Genomic DNA, 7,648 nt, shown 5'->3' with positions numbered 1-7,648 from the left:
TACAACCATAACTCTAGGGATGCTCTGGACCGGTTCACAGCGGAGGCAGCCTGGTTTAAGCAGCAACAGGTGGGCGAAGGAGGACGCCAACAGCCGGGGGGTCGACTCAGGTGTAGATCTCCGTCTCCCGGAGGAAGCGACCAAGGTCCCGAGCTGCTGGTTCTCTGGCAGGGAGCAGGTGGTTCCAATACTCTCCAAGCAGAGTGACGATCTGGCACTGAGAGCTGGGTGGCGTCTGGCTAAGTAGCAGCCGAGCCGCCACCTGATTGGTCGACCTCCACCTGTTCCTCTGCTGGAGGATTGCGCTGGATGGAGAACACCTGTGGCTCCTTAAGCGCTGCTGGGCTGTCTTGAACCGGGAAGGATGGAAAGGGGAGGGGAGAAGAGCACTAACTGGGGCTGGCGGCTGCCAGCCTGACAGATCTTCGAGTGAAAAGGGGCTTTGACCCTACAATTTGGTGTGAAGTCCTCCAGGTTTCTCTTGCAAACCTCAATAATGGACTATTACATGGGATTTCTCCCTCTGTCTGAGTTATGAAGGTGTGAATGGAAAACGGTTCTGTAAGTTCCCTCTCAATTGATACCCAAGCCGGGATTTGACCATCTGCACCATAAATCTTAGATAGCTGATTAAGCGAGAAAGCATAGTTATACCAATCTACTCTGGGCATTCCAAGGCCTCCATCCTCTTTGGCAGCGTACAATTTAGTTCTATTAAGGGATGGCCTTTTACCTGACCATAGGAATGTTTCTATTATTTTATTGAACTTTTTCAGTACAGGAAGTGGAAAATTCAGGGGTAACATATAAATAATATAATTAATTTGTGGGACCACTATCATTTTCAAAATATTTATTTTACCCAGTAGAGAAAGTCTCAGCTTATCCCAATTTTGAAGTTTACTCTCAATTTTCAGTATGAGGGGGAGAAGATTTTCCTCCATTATATCCTTTAGGCCTGGAGTCAAATAAATACCTAAATATGTCAAGCCCGAGGGAAGCCACCTAAACTGCCAGCCCTGCCTGACTTCTGGTAGGCAACCCTTAGACAATGGCATTGCCTCTGACTTGCCCCAGTTGACTTTGTATCCTGAAATAGTTGCGAAGGAGCCGATCACCGATAGCATGTGTGGTACAGCTACTTCAGGATTTGTAGACACCAACAAAATATCATCTGCATACAGCAACAGTTTATGTTCTACCTGCCCAGCTTTTATACCCTTTATATTAATGTTATCTCTAATAGCAATTGCTAAAGGTTCCAGTGCTAGCGCAAAGATTAATGGGCTTAGGGGACAGCCTTGCCTTGTACCTCTAAAGAGGGGAAAAGGTGTAGACCTCCTTCCATTCGTTAAGACTGAAGCCCGGGGGCTATGATACAACAACTTGACCCAATTTATGAATGAGGAGCCCAAACCAAACCCATGCAGTGTCCAAAACAGATATGCCCACTCCACCCTATCGAACGCCTTTTCTGCATCTAGAGAGAAGGCAACTCTGGGTTCAGCACTATCTTTTTCCTGCCACATCAAATGTAATAGTTGGCGAACATTATTAGCAGAATGTCTCCCTTTTACAAAGCGCACCTGGTCTGGATGAATAAGACTTGGCAGAAATTTTTCCAATCTTGTAGCTAATATTTTTGCCAGTATTTTTGCATTCACATTTATCAGTGAGACCGGGCGGTAGCTACCGCATTGTAGAGGATTCTTTCCTTTTTTATGAATAAGTGTTATTACTATAGATTGCATGCTCTCCGGCATGCTACCCCTTTGGAGCGCATCCTGAAATACTTTAAGTAATCTTGGAGCTAGTATGTCAGAGAATGCCTTATAAAAATCTGTTGGGAAGCCGTCATCCCCAGGTGATTTCCCAGCACTCAGTTTTTTTATAGCTTGTTTGACCTCTTCAAGTGTAATATCTCCTCCAAAATCTCTGTGTTCTTCTATTGATAAAGATGGCAAATGTACTCGTGATAAGAAATGATCTATGTCGTCCTGGTCTATATTGCACTGTGACGTGTATAACTTTTTGTAAAATAACTTAAATGTCTCATTAATCTCCCCGGTGTCTGTCACCAATGTCCCTTCTTCATTCTCTACAGCAGGTATTAGATTACAACTATATTGTTGTTTTACCCTCTGAGCCAAGAATTTTCCTGCAGCTTCCCCTTGTTCATAATACCTCTGCTTACATTGATATAATGCAAATTCTACCTTCTTCTGCAGTATAGAATTCAATTCAAACTTAAGCTTACTTAAGTGTGAGAGTACCATTAGGTTTGGTTGATGAGCATATATTTTCTCAAGATCCTTGATTTCTCTTTCTAGTTCCTGAAGGCGCCTGATAGATTGCTTTTTAAGAAAAGCAGTGTTGTATTAATCGTCCCCTCAAATAAGCTTTAAATGCATCCCACTCTAGGCCAGGGTTTGAGGCTGTGCCTTCATTTTGATCCCAATATTCAAAAATTTCTTGCTTTAAAAATTTACTAGATGTTTAATTCTGGAGTAATGAAGTATTTAGTCTCCAACGGGTCATAGGCTCCCTAGCTCTAGGCCCAAGGCTTAACACTGTCTCTACTGGGGCATGATCTGATAATACAATATTGCCAATAGATGCACTGATGGTCATGCCTACTAATTGTTTAGATATCAAAAAGTAGTCTATCCGTGAGTAGGTAGAATGAGGGTTTGAGTAGAAAGTGTATTCCCTTTCATGCGAGTATAAAAGTCTCCAATATCGACCAGTCCTAATTCTTCTACCATAGTATCCACTGTTAATACCGATTTTTGTTTTGGTCTGTTATTTGTAGATGACGACTTGTCCAGTGTTGGGTCTCTTATCTGGTTGAAGTCTCCCCCAATTATAACATATAAGTTACCCATTTGTTTCGCTATATTACAAATATCAATAAAAAACTCTGGCGAGTCTGTATTGGGAGCATAAATATTAATAAGAGAGTATCTGACCCCAAAAAGATCTACATCTATTGCCACCCACCTGCCATCTTTATCTGAATATTGTTTGTGGACCTTAATATTAAGGTTTTTTCGAGTTAGGATGGAAACTCCCCTCTGTTTAGATGAAGTAGAACTATAGAATACCCTACCCAACCAGTCTCTTTGTAGTTTGTTGGACTCCTCATCACACAAATGGGTCTCTTGTAAGAAGCAGATGTCCACTTTTTTCTGTTTTAAATATAGCAGAAGCTTCTTCCTCTTAACGGTCTCATTTGCCCCTTTTACATTCCACGATAGAATCTTAAGCATGTCTGCCATGTTATGCAGTTGTTTTAATATTTTGTTTTCTGCCAAAGTCTTTGAGCGCCTTCATACTAATAGCATTTTGGAAAGAGTCATGTAAGCCATGAAATAAGTGTTTCCCTGTGTAACCAACATATTGATAATGAAAGAAAATGAACAGAAATAAAATCAAAATGCACTCTTGCACGAACCATCGTAGAACAAGATGGTTCTGCGTGCCCTTAACTCTACAACGCAACAACAGCATAGTGCGTCCGTGAAACTTCAAGTCCCCGACTCCTGAGCCCCCCCCCCATCTATCTCTAAGATTGCAAGTCAGAACATCCTCTATTGGTATCTTTTTATAACTTTATTGCTCTAACCCTACAGTTTTTATTTACTCTGACCTTGATAAGGTCTGGATACGCCAAATGAATTTAACTAATCCCTCTAATTGATCCTATGATGCTTTTAACAGACAACCAGAAAATTATTTTTAGATCTATTAGTTATAATTATCAAACTATACTTTGGAGTGGTATGAGTGCCCTCTACTAGCCCTTTCGGTGTATGTCAGTCTAACTGAAGAGATGAAAAAAAATTACCTAAGATAAAACAATCATGAATTTTTATCCCTTCCTCATCAATCTCAGTCATCCTCAGGACAAAAAATAAATAATAAAGTGTATAAACAGTCTCCGTCGACAAAAAAAAAGGGATATAATACCACATCCCTGAGATATCAGTCCTTAATCTTTCAAACCATATATATCAACTCACATACCAAACCGGCGTAGAAGCGACTTGTCCTCCCTGGAAGATCTGCCATCAGTCATTGGATAATTCTTTGAGATCCTGCGGTGAGAAAATCTTCCGCTGCCTCAGGTGTGGTGAAGGTGTGTCGGACATTATCAACAACCACGCTAAGCGTGGCTGGGTACAGCATCGCGTAGCGCACACTCTTCTCCCTCAGCCGTTTTTTCACTCCGTCAAACTTTTTGCGCCGCTGGATGATATCCTGGGAGAGGTCCTGGAAGAACGAAATCCACTTGCCTTGTCTTTCCACCCGGCCCTTTTCCCGAGCTGCACGGAGAACCTCCTCTTGGGATCTGAGCTTCAAGAATCAGACGATGATGTGGCAGTCCCAGCTGCATCTCGGCCCGGCTCTGTAGGAGCGCTCAATTTCAAAGTCCCGTGTCATCTCTATGTTTAGTGTTTCAGAAAGTAAGCTGCTTATAAATACGTTCATATCCTTGCCTTCGGTTCCTTCCTCCACCCCGACTATCCGAACATTGTTCATCAGCAGCATCCTCGAGATAGGCGACTCGTTCTTGCAGCTGCTTTATGGTTGCTGCCGCGGTCTTCGCCGCGTTGCCCCTCATCGGCCTTCATCCTCCAATGCTGAGATGCGGACTTCAGCTTCAGCCATGCGAGATCCCAGCTTTTCGACCGTTGCTTGTACCGCATCCATTCCAGATTTTAGTCCAGTCATGTCGGAGGCAACTCCCTGTAGAAGCGTTTTAATGGTGGTTAGCTCTGATGCCATATCAATTTGTGGGTCGGCAGTTTGACCGGCAGCCATGTTTCCCTCCGTGTCTTCGGGAGCTTGTCGTTGAATTTGGCTTCTCAGGCCGTACTGTGGCAGGGTTTTCTGTACTGACTGCATTCTCTCTCGCTGTAATAATCTGTCGTGCCCCTGTTAACTATGGTTTAAGAAATACAAACGCTATTTTGGGAGGGCAGGCGAGGTGAACGGTGTCGGAGAATTCTTTTATGCGGCCATCTTTGCTACTCACTCCACCGGAAGTCCTCATTTACTGTTTTTATTGAGATATATATTGAGCAGAGCTTTTAAGTGTACTGGTCCGGCCCTTAACAACTGTCAAAGTTTCTCATGTGGCCCCATATGAAAATTAATTGCCCACCCCTGATTTAAACCCTATTGGTAGCGATGTGACGAGATGTGCCGAGGCTTCGAAGCGTGTGCCGAGTAATGGAGGGGGCGTGTCCACGAAGCGCGTATCGAGGCATGCTTCATTTAGGGGAGGAGCCAAAAATGATAACGTTCGAAGCCTCGCAGGCCGGTCGTACCGCTTTGGTTCAGGAACTGGTTCGCAGGTTTGACGTGCAATTCAAAATATAAGGGGCAACGAAACGCAATGGATTCCTCGTTCACGTTTGTTGGATTTTTACCTGCTGTATCTTTGCATTCAATTGGTTTGAGACTCTTTTTTTTTTATAGAACCCGCCAGAAAGAGAAGATTCTCCCCTGTCTGGGAACACTTTGACCTGATTTCTCCTAATAAAGTAGGCACATAACAAGTGAAGTGTAATATGAATAACTGTGACAATACCACACATCGCTTGTTCTAATTTTTTTTTCTGGTATTTTAAAAGGTGAAGTGTCTGTTGTGTTCCAAAGAGCTAGAGAAATATTGTCCCAAAAAAAGAAGTCGCCTGAATCCCAGCACTGTGGAAAAATTGATGCTTTTGAATAAAAACAAATAAAATGTTGTCCCTACTTTTGTTTTACAGGTTGTCACTGGTACCACATGCACAGTCACAAAACAACAAGTAGCAAAAGCACAATAAATTTTATTTATATAGCCCTTATTACAATTAAAAGTATCTAAGCACTTTACAGAAAGCCAGAACCTGACATCAATCAAGCAGTCAAGCTACAAATCTCAAATCTCTCTCCAATTTGTTTCCATTTCCCCCTCTGTCTCTGCTATCAGGAAAAGCAGACACTATGTTAAGTATATTGTTTATTGGCATTATCATTTAAGCACAATTCAAAGCTTCACATAGCAAAGCTAGTGTGTCATTATAGGCACTCTGCCTGTTTTACTTTTATTTATCCAGTTGATGGCACAGTAGAGCAAATGAAGCACCATGAAGCTTTGAACCATGAGTGACCCAATTGGATGGAAAGCCTCAATGCTTCATGAAGCTTCATCTCGCCATCACTATGAGTAGCGTCTGCTTAAATGCTGAGAGAGTGAGGTCTGATTGGCAGCGTTCCACCTGCTCCTGAACTGGCTGATGAGGGTGATGTGAAACACCTGGCGCAGCAATTACTCCAAGGAACACCTAAAAAGGAAAAAGAGGAGGAGAGAGAGGGAGAGAGAGGGCGCTATCTAGATCTGGCAGCTGCCAGCCTGACAGATTTAGATGCTCCTGAACACAGCACCTGCATGTAACAGAGAGGGCCGTCTAGTCTCATCTTTTCCTTTTCCTCTGATAAGCCCCTTGGTGAGTTATTCAACTCAAGCCTATATGATAATGCTCTCATAAACTTTTTTCAGGACAGTGACTTAAAATATGAAATATGCTGCAGATGCATTTTATGTTAGTGTTATTATAGGTCACACTAAATTCAAAGTGCTCCCACACAGCAGACCAATACAATGCCATAGGCACATCCTCTCTGTCTTCTCTGCTCGCCATGTCCGCAACACACACACCTCCACAAGTGTCCTGCTACACTCCTTCGCCTCGCGTTGCGCATGTGTATGATCGGAACTATACACACTCCAAAAAAAAAAAAAAGACAAAACATGTGATCTGAACGACACGCGCTCCGAACCAAGTCAGGTGAACCGAATGGTTTGAATCTTTTTCATAAGCCGTTCCATTCCTATTAGGAGTCATTGTATACGGTTTTAGTTTACAAGAAGGTTGTTGATTCAATGATTGTTGTTATTTAGGGGTTTAGAAAGCTTGCCATTGTCACTCAATGGAATTTCTTTACACAGGCTACAAGTGATGTTCATCTGAAGAGGGCAGCAGTCCTCAAGGTACTTTGTCTCTACCTTGGTGAGGATACAGACATTTTATCTACGAGTACATGGTAAGTCATTGTAATTACTTTTTTTTCAGTCAGTCCTGATTGTAACTACGTTTAAGCTTCTAGAATATATGTCCTTTAGGATGACAAGTGTAGCCAGGTGTAAAAAACACACACAGTTATCTGAGTACAGTCACAGAAGAGAGACTGTTTATTTTCTTTATCTTTATTTGTTTTGCATCGGTAAAGTGTTAGATGTCCTATTGCATTTGAATGCACCGCTCAGCTCACGTGGTCCCACGTGGGGTACCTAGCTCTCAGCAGCCAATCAGAGGCTACGCAGTGCCACGCTCAGCCTGTCGGCTCAGAGGCGAAGTGCAGGCGCGCTGCTCTTCCGGTCCCTTCTGATCTCAGCCAGAGAAGCGAGGGCAGCTGCATGCTAAGAGGAAGAGAAAACCAGGAGAAAACCTCGGAGTTAACCTGTGAAAAGGAAAAAAACAGTTGGAGCACTTATCAACTGGAGGTCCGGAGCCAAGTGACTGAACGAAGGAGAGAGTTACGTCGGTAAGACGAGTCAATTATCCGGCGGAGAAAAAAAACCTTGTTGACGCTTACC

Source organism: Amphiprion ocellaris, chromosome 15 (assembly GCF_022539595.1).
Source record: "Amphiprion ocellaris isolate individual 3 ecotype Okinawa chromosome 15, ASM2253959v1, whole genome shotgun sequence".
Classification (NCBI taxonomy): Eukaryota; Metazoa; Chordata; class Actinopteri; family Pomacentridae; genus Amphiprion; species Amphiprion ocellaris.
Note: the sequence above shows the minus strand (reverse complement) of the source record.